The 22,060-nt window shown below is 47.5% G+C and overlaps 1 long non-coding RNA gene across 1 annotated transcript in view; it reads right to left on the bottom strand.

The window, feature by feature from the left end:
- Window positions 1-21,333, bottom strand: part of LOC129387185 (uncharacterized) — a 58,070-nt gene extending 36,737 nt beyond the window's left edge. Inside the window, exon 1 of the long non-coding RNA XR_011892627.1 lies at window positions 21,207-21,333. This is a non-coding gene — a long non-coding RNA (uncharacterized lncRNA). The remainder of the gene's footprint in view (window positions 1-21,206) is intronic.
- Window positions 21,334-22,060: the final 727 nt, after the last annotated feature.

Raw genomic sequence — 22,060 nt, 5'->3', positions numbered from 1 at the left:
ATAACCGTCCCATGTGCCCAGCTGCAAGCACCCGGCTCCAACTTGTCGCGTCGGCAGACAGGGAGAAGGGTTGAGCGTCCGAAGAAAGAGCAGGCGCCGCTGATACACACACGCACACACACACACACACACACACGGCTCGCATGACTTCCAACGGTCGTCTATGAGTGACTCGTCGGCAACTCGCTAAAGCCGAGGCGCCTTACGCTTCGCGGCCCTTGGGCGCCGTCTGCAAAGGTATTCCCATGCCTGATCTTGAAGGTCTCTGCGCTGTCCGCTCACGCTAACACTTGCAGATTTTGTTTAGTTGTTTATTTATTGCACGAGCCATGGCAATTAGCTGAGATAGCGTTCGCTTACCGTACAAGCGAGTAGTCACGTGTGTATTTGACCTAATAGAAAGAGTTGTTTTCCAGGCGTTACACTAAAAACCGTTCCGCAACAATAAATTGCGTACGCGATGAACGAAGGCAAGTCGTAACAATTGGGTTTGTCTTCTCGAGCACTCAAATGCATCGCGTAAGACACTAATGCACACTGGAAAGTGAAAGTCAACTGCTGAGAAAAGAGAAACGGGCCTGACATGTAAATACGCACCCCATTATAATATTTTTCGCCAACAGTGAATTTTCAAAGGGAGAGCTTTTCTCCTAGTGACATGGTTGAATCCACATAGAATGAGTAAGTGTCTCTTAAGGCCATTTCACTCATCTAACTCACATGCCTCCCAACTGTACATCCATTGGAGGCCGTTCCACTTCCATCAACGAGAACAGATGATTGTTTCCCTGATCATTGTCAACTGATGCACCGAGCACTAAGACGCATTTAAAATATTAAGTCGAGTCGCACTTTCCAGCACCTGCAAACGATCGCATTTTCACAGAATAAATGCACGTGCATATCACCATAACGTGAACGGCAACGCACGAGCGGCGACCTTGACATGCGATGTTGACTTCTGCCACCTTAACTTCTGACGGTTCAGATAACAATATTTCGTTGAATAATACAGATTGTTGCTTTTTTAACGCAATAGCTTTTAGAAGCTCTTCTTCCAGAAAATCCATTGTCGGCGAATTCGGCATCTCTTGGCAATGTGCGACAATTTCCGATGAAGGCAGTAAATAAATACAAGATATCCCGAGGAACCCAGGAACTATGGGTTGCGAGACCAGCACGTTAGCCCATTCAGCCACTCTGGGTCGATGGTGCGCACACTCTTAAACTGGGTTTTGTATGAAGAAAATTTCGGACGCGGCGGCGTCCACTTCCTCCATAATAGGGTCCCGCCAAAAACAGCCTCCGGTGATTTCCGATGCGAACGTTGCATGTTAACGCTGTCGCGTTCCAATCTTAAAAATAATCCTAATCTTAAATCTTAAAATCTTAAAATCTTAAAAAAAGGCCTTCAATTGTGCTGGCTGTGAAAGAGTCAACCCCGTTCAAACTCACTTCTACTCACAGTCACTCATTCCCCTTCGTACTCACTCACATTCATACCATCAGTCGCACTCATATTCAGACTCACCTCAACTTACAAGCACTAACTCACATTCACACTCACCCACACTCACTGACTCACGTTCACGCTCACATCCACTCACCCACTTTCACACTCGCCTCCACTCACATTCAGGATCACACCCACCTCCACTCACTGAAACACTCACCTCGTTCACACTCATTTCCACTCGCACTCACGTTCACACTCACATGCCCTTACTCACTCACGTTATTACTCACCTGCATTCGCACTCACTCACGTTCACACTCATGTGCACTCGTGCTCACAGGCGCTCACTGTGTTCACACTCACATCCCCTCACTCACAAGCGCTCACAACGTTCACACTCACTTGCACTCACAGTCACAAGCACTCACTCTCGTTCACAATTACCTCCTCTCACACTGACAGCACTCAGTCACGTTCACACTCACTCGCACTCGCATTCACCTCCGCTCAGAATCACTGGCACTCGCTCGCACTCGCACTCCTTCCACTCGGACCTACTGGCACTCACTCACACCCACCTCCACTCACACTCACTGGCACTCACTCGCACTCGAACTCACGCCTTTAAAATGAGTACTAGTGAGTGAGTGCACTCATGGGTGAGTTTTCCAACCTATGGTCTATACATTAAACATCAAGTTGAAACAGCGTGCTGGTCTCGTATTCTGCTCTCTGTACGCGCTGCTTGCACTGCTACATGATCATTAATGAGTTTTCCTTTGTTACATGTTTTAGTTCTCCGCGTGGTGCTTAATTTCCTGTGAAAATATTAATATCTTCTGCATGCAACCGCATTTTATACACTGGATATATACAGTGTACAAGGTATTTACTCGCATAATCAAAGCATATTTTTTCTAAGAATTCAATTAAATTGAGGAGGACTAAGCTTTAAGATATTTCTTGCGCGTCCAACACGCAGCACATAAAACTGGGCACTATGACCAGCTACCAATCAACCCAACATGAAAAGACATTACCGCAGCGACCGGAGCGTTATTTTTTCACTCGTAACCATTCATTCGGAATCTCAGTCGGTGCTGGAGGAATACGAAATTGCGGCCGCCTGAATTTGAGTAGCTTCGGTCCATTATAGGTAGTCCCTCATGGCTTCATGGGAGCTTGAGATGCGAGCTCTCTTAAGGTACTGATTGCACTGTCACCAGAAATTTCTCTCCACAGCATGGGAATTTGCGCCCACGACAGTTCCGTCGGCGGCATTTTAATTTTGCCTCCCGGAGTCTAGACGTTCTCAACTTCAGCCACATGAATCGCATCCTTCACTTGAATCATGAGTCATCGACAAAGCACGTGCAACTGCGTGAAGTCACCGAAGCTGGTTTGCGAAAGGGGAGGTGGACACGTGACGTGGGAAGCACGTGAATCGCTTGAAGCGCGAGAGAAAAAATAACGACGAAAAAGGAGACGAAGGCGTAGATGAGCTGGAATTGTGGGCATGGACGAGGAGCAGGGCAGACGCATTTCCAGCTGTGCTCCGGAGAAGGGAAGCGGCAGCTTCGAAGACTACAGACCGGAGAGTACGCGAGAATTGGCCTGCAATAGCTTCAGTTCCTGATCCCCGACTACGTCACCGTGGCTGCGCTCCGTGGTTCCGGTCCAGCCCGTCATCGTAACCAGCCGCTGTCCCGTGCCACGCAGGCAATCACCTAGGCATGTCAACGGCACAGCGCCCGGCTAGCGCAGAGCACGTCTGGTGCGAGGAGGGTCCAGGAAGAGCACATCAACGCCGTCACTTGCAATGGAGGTGGACGCCCATGCCACGTCATGATCACGCAGGCCAGCGTGATACGCCACGCTGGGCCCAAGTGCAACAGGACTGATTGTCAGAACATTCGATTCCTGTGACTTCTGGCTAATTGTTTAGTCGAACGGAAGAATATGGTTTAGCTAAAGCTACAGCAAGGACGAAGGAAGAGGAGAAAGAAATGCGCTTGTTTTTGCAGTGGCTCGGTGTCGGCGCGGCCCCTTTTCGTCAATTCATCTTTAAATAAACGCATTCCATCGTGACAGTTTTGGTGGACGGTTCGAGGTAAAACAACGGCGCCCCCGAAGAACGACGACGAACCGTCCGCACAAGCGCAATCGGTGGAGCTTCGCCGAAGTTGCCGAATTACCGGTCTGCTACCAGAGAGGGCTTCCGACGGCGAGAACCCGCCACCTTCTTGCAACTAACCATAGCAGCCCTACATCGAACCACGAACCTTCGGCGAAAAAGCCCGGAAAGGCGTGGACGGATGGCTCAGCTTTTACCAACGCGCAAGTCGGTTCAATGGCTGGAATGCCACAGCCCAGCTTAACAACGTTGCATTCTTCCTCCAGCGAACCACGTCTGTGTGGCTCCAAAACCACGATGAAAGCATGACGACGTGGGAAAAATTTGTCGACGAAATAAGGAACTGCTTCGGAAATCCGGCAGCTAAAAAGAAGCGTGCAGAGCAAACCCTGATGCAGCGAGCCCCAGTTCGTAGCAAATCCAGCACGACGTACATCGAGGAAGTCCTGAAGTTGTACAAGGGGCTGGACCCTCACATGAGAGAAGAGAAGAAAGTTGGTCATCTCTTTTTTAAATGGTATTGCGGAGGACGTGTACCAGTTCCTCATAGGAAAAGATAGTCATGACTCCGTAAGCGACGTCATTCGGCAATGCCGCACATTTTAAGGATTGAAAGCTCGGCCGCCTGGCCAACCCAACTAACGTTGCCAGTGTTGACGTGGTCCCAGCTCCATCCGACCTTGCCTCAGTTATTCGGCAAGTGGTGCGCGAAGAGCGTGAACGATGTGAGGTAGCTTCCCTCTTGACTCCACGGGCTCGAGAGCAGTTTCCTCACTGTGACTTCGGTGAGACGTCCATCACCGCCGCCTCCGTAGATGCCTACAGCTTCGCTCCTCGTTCAAGAGGGCCAAACCCTACTATAAACGCCCATCCCAGTTATTAGTTCCACGGCAATTACTCACCCAGACCATCCACAGTTTACCAAGTGTAGGAGGGGCTGTGCTAATTATCCTGCTACTGACAATATCAGTGCGTCCCGGGAGTGCGCCGTCCACTTCCAATGCGGCATTCGCGGTCACGTCACCAGATTTGGTTCGCGCTACGGGGATGGGGATGGGATTTGGTTCTCGCTACAGATCGCTACGGGGATGGGACACGTTGGCCTTCTGACTCCGATAGCAGGACAAACCACCAGGCGACAATGCCGAGATGTCTTTATTAGTGCCAATTGCAGCTCACAGCTCTGGTTCCTTAACGGGTGACGTCGCGAAAATGACTACACCTGACCTCACCCCTGCACAGGCAACGGACATACGTCTCCTGCTCTAACCGTACAGTGACATCTTCGATTTCAGTGACAGAATGCTAGGCGAAACATCTGTTGTTCACCACCGTATAAACATTGGAGACACGAACCCTATTCCTCGGCGTCCCTATCGTGTATCGCATGCTGAACGTCGAGACATCCAATTAGAAGTGGACGAAATGCTTCGCAAGAGGGTCGTCTAACCATCAGCCAGCCCGTGGACTTCGCCAGTCACTCTCGGGAAAGAAAAGATGGTACTTGGCGTTTTTGCGTCGATTATCGCCACCTAAAGACAATCACGTGAAAAGACGTCTACCCCTACCATGTTTTGATGATTCCTTGAACTGCTCGCACGGAGCTAAATACTTATAGTCCATCGATATTCTATCCGGCTACTGACAAATTTTACTCGATGAAGTGGACCGCGACAAGACGGCCTTCATCACGCCGGATAGTTTGCATCAGTTCAAAGTCACGCCCTTTGGCCTGTGCAATGCTCCTGCGACATTCGAACGTATAATGGACTTTCTTCTGCGAGGCTACAAATCGAACAGCTGTTTTGCTACCTTCACGACGTTATTGTTTTTTCTCCCACGTTCGGTAGCCATCTTACCCGACTTGCTGCAATTCTTGCGGTCTTCCCAAAAACCAGCTTCCGACTGAACTCCACGAAATGCCAGTTCAGGTGCCGTAAAATTGTCGTGTTGGGACACCTCATTGACGCATCCGGTGTACAACCAGATCCGGAAAAAGTTCGCACCGTTCGTGGTTTCTATGCGCCGGGTTCTGCTTCTAAGGTGCGCTGCTTCGTCGGCCTGTGTTCGTACTTTCGCCGTTTCGTCAGAAACTCCGCCGAGATTGCTCGGCCTTTGACAGATATTCCAAAGAAAACGCCATTCTCATGGGGCGCGGAGCGGGCTTTCGCGTTCGCCGCGCTCATCGTGTTTTTGGCCGCCCCTCCCATACTTGCCCACATTGATCCACGTGCACCGACCAAAGTTCACCGTGACGGAAGCGGCCATGGCATCGGCGCTGTTCTCGCCCAACAACAGAATGGTACCGAGGGCGTGATAGATTACGCCAGTCGCCTGCTGTTACCTGCCGAGAGCAACTACTCCATCACCAAGCGAGAGTGCTCGGCTTTAGTTTGGGCAGTCGCCAAATTCCCGACATCATTGTGTGGCCGCACATTTTCGGTGTTACAGACCACCACGCGCTCTGCTAGGACGGCTTTGTCGCTGGGCTTTTCGGCTCCAGGAATTTTCATTTATTGTCAATTACAAGTCTTGGCGCCTTCACAAGGACGCTGATGGCCTCTCTCATCAGCCCGTTGATCCCCCTGATCCTGCTGCGCATGATCCGTTGACCTGTGTGATGGCTTTTACTGACGTGACCGACAGGCGCGCTTAAAGAAAAAAATGCGCCAAATCCTTACAGTCCATCATCGCCGGAGTACAAAATGGTTGCACCGACGGCACGTGCGGCATGTTCGTCCTGCACGACAGCATCCTCTCCGCCGCAATATCCACCCTGACGGTCCTGAGTTTTCTCCTTGTTCTTCCTCGTCATCTGTGATCTATCGCTCTCGAACAATTTCGACTGCACCGCCGGCGGGACACCTCAGAGTTTTGCGTACATACGACCCTGTACGACGCCGGTTCTTCTGGCCGGGTCTCTACCGCTCTGTGCGCCGTTATGTCACAGCTTGTGAATTGTGTCCGCGCCAGAAGAAACCTCCCCTGCCACCGGTATGACGACTCCATCCACTTGAATATCCATCTAAGCCTTTGTTTCGCTTAGGCCTTCCCCTGCTTGGCCTTTTTCCGACGACGACTCGAGGGAATAAGTGGATCGCCGTCGGTACTGATTACACGACAGGCTACGCCATTAGATAGGCGTCGCCGACTTGTGCAACAGACGTGGCCGATATTCGCCGCCATGACGCCAGTCTTTACCACGGTGCACTTCGACAGTTACGACAATCCCCTCCGCTCTTTTACCACTGAGCACAAGTCCACCGCCTTCATCTCTCCCTCATCACTGACCCAGCTTATCCCACTAGGTGTGGTACATCTACATGCAGGGACTCCACCTTAGACCTTACGTTTGTATCATATTTAGCGAACGCTGGCTTGAATAACTCCAATATTGACCTGGGTAGTGATCAAAACATATTACAAATACTAATGGAAACACCCAGTAACGACATAAAGCTCGTTAACTACATTGACTGGGATATTTTTCGGAAAGCAAGGAAAAGCATAGCTGACACACAGACAGAACAAAAGAAAACACTCCATACATGGACCACTCAGCTCAGGGAAGATGTAAAGGCGGCAACGAACAATATTACTAACGAGGAGGATATCGAAATCATGGACAGTAGGCTGGCGCACTTGATTGAAGCCAAACCATCAATGTTAAAATGATGGAAAACGCAACGGCTGAATAGGAGACTGAGGAACCGCGTAACATTGTTGAATAGGGAGATTGAAGAACACTCCAGAAATATATAGAAGCAACAATGGGATGAGCTTTGTAATTCTATGGATGGTCCAATCAAGCGAGGTTGAAGTTGGGACCTATTCAGACATTTGTTTCGTGAGAACGACACGAAATCTAATAAGAGAACAGCAGTGGCACGACTCCTCCTTCGTGAGAGTCAGGTCACAACGGAGGAGGCCATCCTGGATCGGCTCGCAGCTAAGTATTTACCACATAAGGATAACAATGAGAGTAGAGACCTGCCTGAATATACAGGGGTAGACTGAGCCTATGGGTCAAGACTTCACAGAAAGCGAAGTTCGCGCAGCCCTGTACGACCTCAATTGCAGATCCGCTGCCGGTCCAGATGGCATTTCCAATAGGCTGTTTAAAAATCTGGACGATGATTCTATAACATATTTAACAGAGTATTTCAACGAATTCTGGAAAAACGGTGATTTTCCGAAGGAATGGAGAATTGCTAACACAATTCTTATTCCCAAACCAGACAAGCAACTCAATCGGATAACCTAAGACCCATATCGTTAACATCATGTCTGGGCAAAACCATGGAGCATGTCATACTCAATAAACTAATTAAGTATGTAGAGAACAGAAAAGTTCTTCCGCATAACCTGATCGGTTTCCGTCCTGGACTTTCGACTCAAGGTGCAATGCTTTAAATCAAAACTCGCCTTATTCTTGCTAGCCCGCTGGATGCGAGAGCTCACCTAGGCCTAGATGTAGAAAAGGCCTTTGATCGCATCAAGCACAGGGCCATCTTGGATATCCTCTCGGAGGTGGGATTCGGTAAGCTATTGCACAATATAGTCAATGTCTTTCTCGGTTGCCGTTCTGCTTGTCTCAGGTTATTCGAACTCCAATCGACAACCCTGGAACTTGTGAATCGTGGGACAAGACAAGGGTCTGTCCTCTGCCCCATGTTATTTAATTGTGGCAATGTCGAAACTGGCTCGAGGTCTCGCGCAGATTGCGGGTATCCACTTTGCAATATATGCAGATGATGTAAGAACCTGGAGTGCCGAAGGTAATATGGGACAAATAGAGACGAAACTAAAGGAAACCATTTATGTGGTGGAAACAATACTTGAGGGTATGGGACTGAACTGCTCTGCTAAAATATCAGAACTAATGGCACTACGGAGCAGTGAGCGTGGGCGCAAGCCGAACGGATATATCCCAGAGGAAGAAGCCCGCATTGACATCTACACCAAGAATGGAGAACCGATCAGGCAGGTGGAGTCTGTTAGAGTGTCTGTTAGACTTCTGCAAGCGAATGGATCTAATTGCAGGATGATATAACATATCTCTAACAAGTCAGAAGAAATCATTAGGCTTCTGCGTAGAATTACCAACAAGCATAAGGGGCTAGGAGAAGACAGTGCCTTAAGATTGGTACATGCATTCGCCTTTTGCCACTTCTCGTACGTGGCAGGCATACTACAACGGATACAGTCTGATAAGAACAAGCTAAACGCTTTAATCAGACGACTTATAAAGATTGCACTAGGACTCCTAATCAGTACGGCCAGTGATAGCTTATTGCGCCTAGGGCTGCATAACACGCTAGAAGAAATAGCTGAGGCTCAACAGGTGGCCCACCAGGAGAGACTAATGGGGACACGACCTGGGATGGCGCTACTTGAAGAAATAGGCGTAGAAATTAACAACCACACGAACACAGGATAATTATTAACAGAATTGCAATCAGGACTACGAGAAACAATTAAAACGACCCCTTTTCCTACAAACATGTACCCCACACATAACCTCGAAAGACGGAAGGCAAGAACCTAGGCACTCCTTCATAACATAGATCACCATAAGCAGCAGGCCGTTTTCGTTCACGCTGCCTGGGTTAAAAATAAAGATGCGTATACCTCCGTTGTTGTAGACGACACTCAAGGTAACATACGGGGTGCCATCACCGTCTGTACCAAAGACCCAACAGTAGCAGAACAAGTACCAATCTTCTTGGCCATCCGGGCTATGCGGTGGACACATATTTACAGCTACTCTAGAACAGCCATACGCATCTTTACTAACAAATATGTGACACAGATAGCAACAAGGTTACTAGAGAAAGTCAATAGTGAGAGGATCAAAATCCGCTAGTTTCCTGCACATCTGCAGGTGGTGGACGGAACTCGTAGAAACCTCAATGAGGTGGTAAATGTAGCGGCACGAGGACTTTCTAGCCGTGCTTCTCAAGACCGAGCAAATTATACTTCACCCGGGGAACACAGGGATTGAGTATTACCATATATCAAAATCACGAAGCACTATTATTTAAGGAGAAGGGAGTACCCAATGCCAAACGGTAAGCTTTGCAGAGCCCAAGCGGTCACATTACGTTTGCTACAGACAAGGACATACCCAAGCCCAGATTTTATTAACAGGATCTATCTGGAGAGGGAAGCTCAAACCAATTGTAATAAGTGCAATGACATCATTACTCTTGACCACATGCTTTGGCAGTGCCCCGCGGTCTTCACAGATTGTGACAAGGAACAAGAATGGTGGCGGCAAATGCTACACAGTGAATCACTCTCTAACCGATTACGGGCAGTCCAGAATGCCCGCGATGTGGCTGAAGTGCTCTGCCTGACAGTCCCAACGTGGGAGCAGGTCGCGTCAATCTAGGGTCTATCTTCAGGACCCAATAAAGTTCTTCATACCATACCACACCATACCATACCCGTCAGTTCAGAAACAATGCAAATACGCAGCGTAGCGCGCGCGATAGCAAAAAATACGTGCCGCCGAGAGGCAAAAAGAAAGCAAAAGTAAACGGTGCGCCAGGCATGGTGTAGGGTGGAAAGAGAGCGGAGCGGGTGGGCATAATAAAAACAAAAAGAGAAAACAAAGAGCGCTAGGGTAAGGAGGCGACGCACGGCTGCTGTTCCTCTTGCCATGTCAACGTAAACAATCGTGCACGCCGCCATTTTACTAACGCATCGCCCTCCTGCTAGTTCCATAAGTGAAGGAGACCTTGGCGCTAGCGCCGAAAGAGCGTCTGCATTGAAACAGCCAATGGCAGCCATACGGAGATTCATCTCTGGGGCAGGGCCACGAGCCATCTTGTGTAGCAGTTGATGCATGTTTAGTGTGTAAGAGTAGCACTTGGAACGTGACAGAGGGACGAGTAGGTCTAAGTTCGTCATGTCCGATTGGGCATCCAGTCGTTCGTAAGGCATGCAATGCGCAGATTACATACCCGTTGAACCATTAGGGCGACAGAATGGCTACCAAGAGAAGGGAAGCGCAGTAGAGGACGGCAGAAGACTAGGTGGTGCGATGAAATTAGGAAATTTGCGGTTGCTAGTTGGAATCGGTTGGCGCAGGACAAGGGTAATCAGAGATCGCAGGGAGAAGCCTTCGTCCTGCAATGGACATAAATTAGGCTGGCAATGATGATTATGATGATGATGATGAAGATGATGACGTTGATATGCTGAAGATTGGAGCGTTGACATGGCAAACAGCAGAAAACAGAGCCGCAAACTGCAGCGCTTAGCCCAGGCCAAACCAAAAAACAGGCAAGATGTTTCTGTGTCGCGCGGGATAAAGGTAGAGAGGGATTGTGGTTGGTCTATTAGAACGTCTGCATATTGATACCATGATCAAAGATGACAGTGTGCCGGTATGAATGTCACAGGAAAGCGATATATCACTTGGAGTGAAAAATGTAATTTAAGAAAGTTTACGAGGTCGAGAGGATGTGAAACTCATCATCGTCGTACAAGCGCCTGTTGAGTGAATCGGCGTTGACGACAAATGGTTCTAACGGCGGGAAGAAACCATATCGGCGTCATGCAGGACATCATCAGATCATGCAGGGCCAATACTCTTTAATATATATGTCTCAGATCTCAGCCTCCTACAACTGAAATCAAAACATTTTCAGTACGCTGATGACACTGCGACAGCGCCACAAATGAGTGCCTATAACTCGGAATGCCAAATCTTCCAAAGAGACATATAAGTAATCGTAGACTGGTTCGCACACAATTCAATTTTCATAAATCATCAAAAAACTAAACTAATTTGCTTCATGAATACACATCAGATGCTTTCATTTAACATGAATGTATATCTGCACGTTCCACATTGCAATGCATGTATTTGTCAACCATTACAGTTTGAGCGTGTGGTTAAGTATTTAGGTTTTCTTTTTTTATCAGCATCTAACCTGGAATAACCATGCCATACACGTTTGTGGCAAGCTAAGTGATATAATAATTATGGGGTTTTACGTGCCAAAACCACTTTCTGATTATGAGGAACGCCGTAGTGGAGGAATCCGGGAATTTCGACCACCTGGGGTTCTTTAACGTGCACCTAAATCTAAGCACACGGGTGTTTTCGCATTTCACCCCCATCGAAATGCGGCCGCCGTGGCCGGGATTCGATCCCGTGATCTCGTGCCAAGAAGCACGACGTCAGGGCAACTAAGAACTGTAGCGGCCACGATGTATAGTCTGCGCGGGAAAACGCGTATCTTACTATATATAAGGCATTAGCAGAATCGGTCTTGCATATGGTGTAACGTTATATGGTGCATGTTCCGACTATAAGAAGCAAGCGATTGATCGCGTAGCCAAACGAATTGTCAATAGCATAACATATGGAACCGGACTAGAAGAATCAGACAGAAAAGAAAAGTATAATATTTTTGGAATACTTCCAGTACAGGAGCTATTTAAATAAGTGGCTATAACACGCTATTATTATTCAAGTTCTTTTAAAATATTGGTAAAAAGAGATTTTGCGTTACGACAAACAGAAGGGTATTTTAAGCCAAGGGTGTTAACAAACTATGGAAAGAAAACAAGAAAGTATTATGTACCTGATATTTTTAATGAGCTAGATGCAACACTGTATGATATCAATTCAAAAGGTACAATGATGAAAAATGTGGGGAAGTGGTATTCAACTGTTTATTGTAACATGTGATTTTTATTGGGATTCTTACGTGACTGGAAAACGTAGTATTTAATCTTTGTGTGTTAGAATATTTCACTTTGAAGTTGTATATTTTTGAACGGTAATTGTATTTTTCATATCTCTATTGAAAGCTGTACCACCAGCTGCTTGGTCTTCTAAAAAGCACGATGTGCTTAGGTGGACCAGCAAATAGGATTTGTCAAAAAATGTATTTGAAATAAAGTCTGATTTGATTTGATCAGATGGACGCTGTCACGACCTTTGACGTGGCGAAACGTAGTCGCGCGCGATGAGTGACAGGATGCTGCCCAGCTCATGGCGTGCACAAGGAATTGGAGATGTGTAAGGATGGTCTCTATACGGCCTTCAATAAAATAGCGAATGTAGAGCGTGGTGAGATAATGGCAGTTAATTCATGTCCAAATATGATGTAGCTGTTTTGAGCAGCTTTCAGCTTCTAGACGAAAAAATGGCCAGGCTTAGCTTGGTTAAGCCAAGAATGCGTTGCATATTTGGGAGTTGGGAGGAGCGGGAGTCAGGTGGTGGCTGCGGCCGCGCGCGACCGCGCGAGTTGGGGCCCAGCTTTTCCTCCGGCTGTCGTGACGTCACGTCACGTGGTTGCGCTAAAGGTCAATGGTGGCTGCCCGGCCGCGCCCAAGGGCTGAACTGAGTGATTGCAATATGCAACGCATAAAAAAAAAGAACATCCGGAGATTACCATACACCTAATGCGAAATTTGAGTGCAGCTCGATATCTTTTCCTTGCACAATATATTGAGGCAAAGCATCTGAGACGCATATCACCGCGCCGACCAGCAGTGGGTCAGTGCCGTCAGTGGCCTCGCAGATGGAGGGGCAGCATGGCGACGCAGACATGATGAGCGGTTTTGGAGCTATATGTGGAAGACGACGATGACGAACGCGCGAATAGTCGCACGAGCGCGTTCGCGTGGTTACATCGAGGGACGCTGCCTGTCAACCCATGACTGGGCGCCTAGGAACTGTGCTCTAAAATGTTCTGAACCGATCTCACTATGAATGTCTACGATAACACGTTTAGCATTGAATCAATATAGGCACACAACTTCTTGCCTCCACCGAAATGTTTGAGGCGGGTACCGCAACGGCGCTCCGCTTTTGCGCTTCGAACATGTGACACCATGTAGCGGAGCCTCCACGAAGCCTGCGCGTGGCCTTCCAATACATAAGGCACCGGTACGTCTGATGGCTGAGAAATACGTAATGCTGCAAGGTCCACTAACGCGTTTTTCTTTCTGAACAAGCTGCGTCATCTGGTAAGGTTTGCAAGAAGTTCGCGCGTGGCTTCCGAGACAAGCAGTGTGGTGCGCCCGATAGCTGATAATTGTTCCCTCGCTTGCCGCACACCCAGTGGTACAAACTCAGTGATCAAGTTGGCGAGAGGTACAATTAAGTGTCGCATATGCCCAGAGCATATGTAGCGCAGCCTCCTAAAGCGTTGGGTTGCTTTCTTTGAGAAATCCTGACATGAATTCGGTTGCGCCGAACGTGAAGGCACCCTTTTTCATTATAGAGCAGCTCATTGCCAGTGGCAATTATTTAGTTATGTTAGTTGGCATCAAATACGTTCGTTGAAGAGCGGCGCACACAACTAGCACATACCCATTGGTGCAAGTAGGTATCAAACATGTTCATTTAACACATGGACAGATCAAGTCGCATATATCCAGGGCGCCAAGGCGGCGTCAAAGAGTTTGAATGAAGAGCTGCTGTACATACCCAGTCCCGCATCTACAGTGAGCCATGTCGGCAAGAAGTTCGTTGAAGACCGGCGCGTATGTACACACTTTCTCACACTCAATGAGGGATGTCGGTTTTATGGTTACTTTCGAACGCTGCTCTCTCAGCACAGCAGCAGTTACGCTACCCACTCGACGACAAACGACCCAGTGAGCGAGGTTCGCAGGAAAAATAACAACATACAAACATGATACATCGCCCTCCAAAAGTACGTGAAGTACCCTAAGAATGCAAACACTTTAAATTTGAGTCAGTTTTTCACACCATCGGCGAACTGCTGTAGGACAGATCCAACAGCCTCCTTCAAAGCGTCAATTATCATAGCGTTCAGTGTGTCTGGTTTCGGATGTCAGAGTAGCATGCCAGCGGCGATGGCAGATTTTCCTTCATCCAGTGAAAGTGTGAGTAGCCTTATCATTCAAGACCACTTCCTTACACTAAGAGCCGGGCAAATCATGTAGAGGACCCACAATGCGGCCACAATTGCAAAATAACAATGATAAAAATGGTGGAACCCAAGAAATTCATGAAGTTTGGGCGTGTTCTCGGCTGTTGAAATGGGTCGACGAGGCGAAACTTGGACGGCAGTGTTTGATGTGGTTGGCACCGACTAGCTGGTCCAAGGAACTCGAGCTTCCAAACGACCCATTTGGCTCTTGAGGGCGTTTATAACAACTCCTCGACTGTCAAGTGAGAATACAAGAACGGCAGGTGCTGAAGATGCTCTTGCAGACTCCACGTCACAGAATCGCGTAAACCGTGAAAATACTGACTAGTGCTTCGTAGTCCGAACTACATCGGAAGGAATTCATAAATATCAGGTGGTGTAGTCATGGCAGCCTTGGGAATGCCGTCATCTTCGACAGATAGCTGTTGAAAGGCACGAAAAGTGTCAATCTTAAAAAGATGGTTGCAGCTTGCTCCTGTATGTTTTGTAGTAGGCAGCTATGAGAAAGCTACTCCCTTGCCATTCCCTTGTCTTCTTAGGCATCATATTAAGTGGTGATGCTCAGTTACTAGACGAAGGGCAAATAATGCAGAGTACCAGCATGTCTTGAAACTTCGTACGTGCGATCTCAAGCTTTTCTGCAAACAAGTGAAGTGAAGCCAAATAGACTGTTAGAGCGGCGGTGATGATCATGTTGGGAACTTTTTGAACTACGGCTTCACGTAAGGTGAAATGGGTGCAACGACATTCAGCTGCACAAACAATGTGTTAACACTCGTACACTCTGTTGCAATGTTATCCTTTGGCGTAAGATGCACCTGCAAGTAAGGAGGCGGTCACATGGGGAGTCGAGAGTAGGTTGTGCTGGCGAAGGATATGCAAGGATACGCCGCGTACGCGAAATGTGACCAGGAGACGATATGGCAGTTGCAATGGCTCTGGCTGTTACTTCTATAACTTTTATACTTATAGCCCAGCAAAATAAACAATAGAAGCTGTCGCCAGGACCATCTCCGCGTTAGCTGAGAGCCGTTCTATGAGCAATTCACCCAAAAAAGCGTCGTTAATCGATACCCCATTTTCTCCGAGCAGCTGTCACTGTGGGTAAAAAAGTGTGCTAGAGTGGTGGCCTGCGACTTCTTCGAGAACCCAGGAAAGCAGCTGTGCGGTGCAGCAGGATTGCTGTCAGGAGGTCTTAGGCGGCGGCAGACAGTGGGACGTCCAGTAGATCTGCCACTTCGTCAACGGCCACGGATGAGAGCGCTGCGACAGCGTAGAGAAACGTTTTGCCTTGAGATTGGATCCGAGCAAGTTGAAAACGTGATTGATCTCTAAGCAACCACGCCTAAGTATTATAGTCGCGGTATCTGCGCAAATTCACGGCGACCACCCACCTGCAGTGCTGATCACGTTACTCGGGAAGGTTTTCGCCCGTAGAATGTGTAGCGTCTGTCAGAACCACGGCAGTCGGTGTCACAGGAATATGCAGTCTGGATCACGTCCGGTTTCGCCAAATTGGGGTGACGCGTGACAGTGGAGATTCGTATATCTCGGCAGAAGTCAGAGTAGAGCAGACAGGACAAGTCAGCATTGTGTCCGACATGCTTTTAGTCCGTCTAAATCTAGCCTGTGTTGGGCAGTGTCCAGTGGCGCGCCGGCGCTCGTAGGGACCCGAACGGCTGTATTGATTGGACGACAATGATGCTGCCAAGTGATTTCACTACGCATCCGTTAAGAGGGGTGTACGCACCTCGTAACTTATGGATTTTACATACGATGGGAAGAATTGTTTACTAGCACAGGCAGAACAGCACGAGTGGATACATGAAGGGGAACAACGACCATTGCTGCCCTTCTGCGAAAGAAACCCCGACTTCCACATCATTAGTAGGAAGTAAATAAATACGCAAGTCTTGCTATACATTTATTAAGGCGAAAGCCTTAAACGGCTCATGGGATGTAAAATCCGATGTCCAGCTCAACACAGCCGGGCATCATTGCAGCCAAATACATTGGGAGTCGAACCTTCGACATTTGCTGCGAGTCAAACCCACTACCTCTTGTGTTACCGTAAGTGAGACCCAAGACCTCTGGTGGGAGTCTAGCCCGCGATCGCTAGTGTTAATTAGGAGAAATTAGGCCATCAATGTTTTTATAACAAAACGTGAACCCGAGGTGGGAAGGTGGGAGTCGAACCTTCGACCTTTGGTCAGACCAAAATTCAGTGGCAAGCAAACTGATGTGTCACCATCTGTGGGAGTTGAACCCACGACTTTGGTGTTAATTAGTGGGAAGGTAATTCAAGCACACTTCATTAAGATAGGGTTCATTAGGGCACCGCACCCGAACCCTCGACATTTAGTGGGAGTGGAACAAACGATATTTCGTGCTTATTACGGCAAACTGAATTAAGGTAGAGTTGAGTAATGAGGAGCTAGGCCGCTATAACGTAAAAATATTCCGATTTGTTTTGATTCCCAATCGGCCACCAGCGCTCCCTCACAGGCAAGAATGTTTCGGGTCCCATCCATATGGATGGTCGCCACACCCGTATGTCCTGAGCCCGAGCCATTTTGATTAATCGCGGAAGGATAGTGGCTGATTTGGAAAAAAAAAGCAGAATGGAATAGTTTACGTTATAGCTGCCATAATTAAGACACTCGAACGCACAACCTTTGGTCTTAATTAAGGCAAATAAACTTATTGCACGAGTCATGAAGGTACAATTAGGACATACCGACGACATCTTCAGTCGTATTCGTGCCCTCGACCGTCGGTGGGGGTCGACTCAAGTATTATCGCCCAACAAAACAAGACACTTACGTAACCGAAGAAGAACATACAACAAGAGCACACATTCAACTAAATTTATTGTGCCAATGAATAGGTTTACATATGTGAAGCAGCATAGATTGCGCGTGCACTTACATGAAGAAAACTAACTGCGCATTCGTGCAACATAGTTATGAGTCATGTGATGCCGCCTCCAAGAAACTTAGTCCTTTTTCTGTGAGAGCAAGTGAATGGAACCTAAGACATTTATCGCCCAATTTTGCAACCACCAGCGCTTCAGTTATTTCACGGTTGAGGTGCGTTCTGCCACGGGACCCAATCAGGCAATCGTCTTCGATAGGTTTGCAGCCATGATCGCGACAATCAATCGCCAAGAACCTACCGGTGCCAATGTTTACGTTGTTGCGGTGTTTGCGGGCCCATTTGGATCCATCAACTTGCAAAGCTTGCCGTGCTTGCTGGGAGCAGAAAAGACGACTCTTCAAAAAGTTGGCCCAAAGAACAAATGCAAGAGTTGTCTTTCTGCTCCCAACAAGCACGACAAGCTTTGCAAGTTGACGGATACAAATGCCGTCCCGCCCGATAAGTGCACTACGCATCACCGTAAACAATCATCGCTTCCCGCCTGGGCTGCGGTGATTGTTGTTGCAGCTAAGTAACTTCAAGCGATCCCTCAAGCTATTTTGCGCAATTTCGACAATTGAAGCCACTTGAGGCTGCGACCTTGGGTACAACTTGAGGATCTCTTCCCGTACGACCGCTTTGATAGTCTTGGTGAGATCGTCGGTGGCCAGGAATTGTCCTCCCGCGTAGTTTGTAGAGTTTGTGCGGCAGTTGAATTACCAGTTCCGCATTTTAAGTGTCTTCTCGATGCTCGTGGCCTCGCGAAGAAACTCGTCGTTGGTCTTTGGTGTGCTTCGTATCATTCCGCCGAAAACTTCTTTCTTCACACCATGCATTAGTAGGCGAACTGTCTTCTCCTTGGACATTTCTGGGTCGGCGTGGCGACTAGACGGCACATTTTTCCCGTAAATACGGCAACATTCTCGTTCGGTAGCTGCAATCAGGCTCCCAATAGATCTTCGGCCCTTTCTTTTCGCATGATGGTCGTGAAGGTCTTCAGGAAGTTACTTCGAAAGAGCTCCCACGTTGTAAGCACGGATTCTCGGTTCTCGAACCATGTCTTCGCGGCAACTTCCAAGGAGTACAGGTGGCGCAGCTTCTCCTCAGAGGTCCAGCTGTTGAAGACCGAGATCTTTTTGAAGGTTTCGACCCAGGTTTCCGGATCTTCCGACGAAGCTCCACGGAAGGTAGGGGGCTCCCTGTGTTGTTGAAGCACGATGGGGGACGCTGGGGCTGTCATTGCGGCTGTCGAGCTGGCCACGGTCTACCTGGTCGTACCAGACAGAAGTCCGCGCACCGGGGGCAGTCCTTGCAGTCTGCGGATAGCTCGTTAGTCTTGGGCGCCGTTGGTTTGGTGGTGGGGTTTCGTTCGGGCTTGGATCGCGGCTTTTTGGGGGAGTTTGGTACATGAACGTAAAGCATCTGCACCAGATATCAAATAGCACTGACGGTGAAGAAGGCAGTAAAACTGTGGTTCACGAAACTAGCGTTTTATTGGGCGAACTTGTACCCTCAAAAGCAGGCTACACTTGAAGAACAACGATAGCGGCGAACACAGTCCAGGATCGTCTAAAATCTGATCAGCGGATCAAGCGCGTCAGCTTTTATACATCAATCATCGAAGGTTCCAGAGTAATCGCTGGAACCCGCGTCTTTTCCAGAAAGTTCTACATCATTCGCGTTGCGCGATGGAATCAGGTTACGCAATGTTCGGTGATAAGAGATCGCCGACAGAACCAACGTTAACTTTCGAGAAACTTCCGATATATGCAAGCGCGGTCCTGCGCTGTGCGATAACTCCGTGTGATATACTGCTCTGTGCGATAACATTTTTTAGGCGGTGAAACGAGGTACGTCAGCCGATGAAGGTAAACAAGTACACGTGTCAGTATTTTTCAAGAGATTGCGAATGCTGTACAACCCACTGATCATTATGATCAAACAGATTTCAGATCCTCGTATTCATAAGAACAGGCTGTGTCTGCTAAGAAACTGCTTAATTTAATAACACTACGAACGCTTCATTAACAACTGTAACGGACCATTAGGAGCTGGGAGGCACACTGTTGCCAAGTACGCAGCTCTTAGGATATGACGTGGTCATGCACTATCCTACAAAGTTTATAAATCTGATTGTTGAGCAATGATTATCTGTATAAACCGTCATCTGTAAAGAGAAAAAGCGCCGTTCCCAGATATGTAATTACGACTGTCCTGAAAGATGGCGTTACTCTCCTATAGACTCTGTTGCAATAAAATGTATTACGTTTTATACGAAGACAGGACATATGCAAGACATATGCTATGCGATATGCAATGCCGAATGTTACGTCTAAACAACGTTTTCTTTCGAGTGATCGTGTCTAGCTGGAACATTGTGGCCGAATAACTGACGCATTGTGGTCTTCATTATGCAGTACGTACGCTATGGATAGAATGAAAAATGCCTAACTTTCGCTCCAATTTCGTGCTTAATTGTCTGCAGTCAATGGCGTAATATATCTGACAAAATTGCCGCAGGACCCTCGCCACAATGAAATTCGACGACAGTGCGATTAGCAAAGAAGTGAGGTCGTGGCACAGTGTTTTGCCAACACTGAGACGCGTCATGCATGATCCCTGTGTGCTACCGCGCTTCCTTCTCGTGCTTCTCTCTGGACACATTGAGTCATCGGTGGTGCGGCCGCAAATTTCGCGCGGCACTTGCGTGAATATACATTATGAGAAATTTGCCTGGATATGTATTAGATGGGTTTGATTCCACCTGGGCATTAGATAGATGAGAAGAAATATTTTGTTCATTAAAACGCAGCACACACTAAGTGTCACATAGCTTACCGATGTTGATGTCATAGAGGTTCATAAAAAACGGCGCATAACCAGTGTGACCTGCCATTTGTTCTAAGATGGTCTGAGGGTCGGTTTTTAACGCACTGCCCACAGCAAAGCAACCCGATGCACTACAAAGTTGGCGGAAAGACGGCTAGACGAAGAGATGGGCAGATAGACAGACCGACAGGCAGGCGCACCACAAAAAGTGGCTGAATTATCCTAATAATGCTAATCGCTATAAAGCGACTCACTATTTCATTTTGAGTTCCAAGTCGAATAATGCCTTCAACTGGACGACCCAATCAAACAGGACAATATTCAGTTGGTTTTTCGAGAGTTTAGAATGTTCGAAGACCCTTAGGTGCGCATCGAACACTCATCACACGCGAGACGAATTATTCCCTTAGAAATACGAAACACTTCAACATTATCTTGGTACATAGCAAACTTATGCTACATACAACACTAAGGGCCGCGTTAACCCTCCATTATTCTACTCGAAAAGCGGTCCAGCGTGTTTCACTATAGAAAGTATAGTTAATGTGACAACGTGCCATTGCAATATTGCGCTTTGCAGCCCAATTTTCGGCCAACTTATGGTTTCGATAAAAGTGGTAGCTCAAGTTCTGCGGATGACATAAATTACATGTGCCATGGTTATTTTTCTGACAACCTTTTCCAACATCTTATGTTGCATCGAAAATGCGTCGATTCAATATCAATTATTTACGTGTTAGGATATTGAGTACCTCATGACAGTTAAAACTGTGTAGAATTTTCAGCACTTATATGTAAACACGATCGTCACTAGCTGTTAGGGTAACGCTGTATAGAAGTCGGAATATTATCACAGGAGAGAAGAAAGTGCGGAAGCAGGAAGAATTTTGTCCCGAGAAATAAAGATGCTTGGTACAAAACTATGAAAAAATCGTATCTGTATTACCTCCTCTGCGTAGTTTCCAAACTTCTTGCGGCCACAGACGTTATAATAGCAACCTAAAAAGAGCAATAAGATTCCTAGGGAGGCTCTAAAAGACGACGTACAGATCATGCTCTTCTTTTTCTCTGGATTTCCGCAAACAATATTTAGAACTGCGCAAAAAGATTTTGCACCTGAGCAGCTCAAGCGTACTTAAATATTTCAATAGAATCTTCTCCTTCATGCATAGTCATTGTTCATTGGCTTCTTTATTTCTGACGTATGAGGGTGACAAAAGGTAAAATAGGGAGTGACTGGATCAAAATTTAATGCAGCGCACGAGGACGAAAATACTAACGAGAAGCGCATACTTATTGTGCCTCGCAGAATCACAGCCGTCGCATTCACAGCCTCCACATATGTATCTCAACTACTTAAAAGGTCGCCCGCATATGACGCTTTTGATTACGTGTGATATTTCGAACCACACAAGATCATCCGAGTTATTGGCGTACTGCATCACGAGGTTGCGCCGGGCGGGATGACGTGAACACAGTAGCGCCGCGGAGGACCTGAATTCATCGACGTAGAACATCTTAAAGGGACACTAAAGTGAAAAATGATTTCTTCTGCATCAGTAAATTACCTTTCTACAACACAAAAAAAAAACACTATTAAAGGGATAAGACGTTTGGTAAGCCAGGAAAAGCGCAAGCACGAAATACGGGTGGCGACGCCTACTTATGTTCCTGCACCTGGTGGCTGTGACGTCTTGGATTTTGATCGCATCTTCTAGGGCCTACTAATTATATATAGCGGTACAGATTGACAACATTGTGTTCTAAAGGAACCAAATATTAAACCTGGCATGTTTCGCG

The sequence above is a fragment of the Dermacentor andersoni genome, chromosome 2 (assembly GCF_023375885.2).
Source record: "Dermacentor andersoni chromosome 2, qqDerAnde1_hic_scaffold, whole genome shotgun sequence".
NCBI lineage: Eukaryota > Metazoa > Arthropoda > Arachnida > Ixodida > Ixodidae > Dermacentor > Dermacentor andersoni.
Note: the sequence above shows the minus strand (reverse complement) of the source record. Positions and strands in the feature narration are given on the sequence as shown.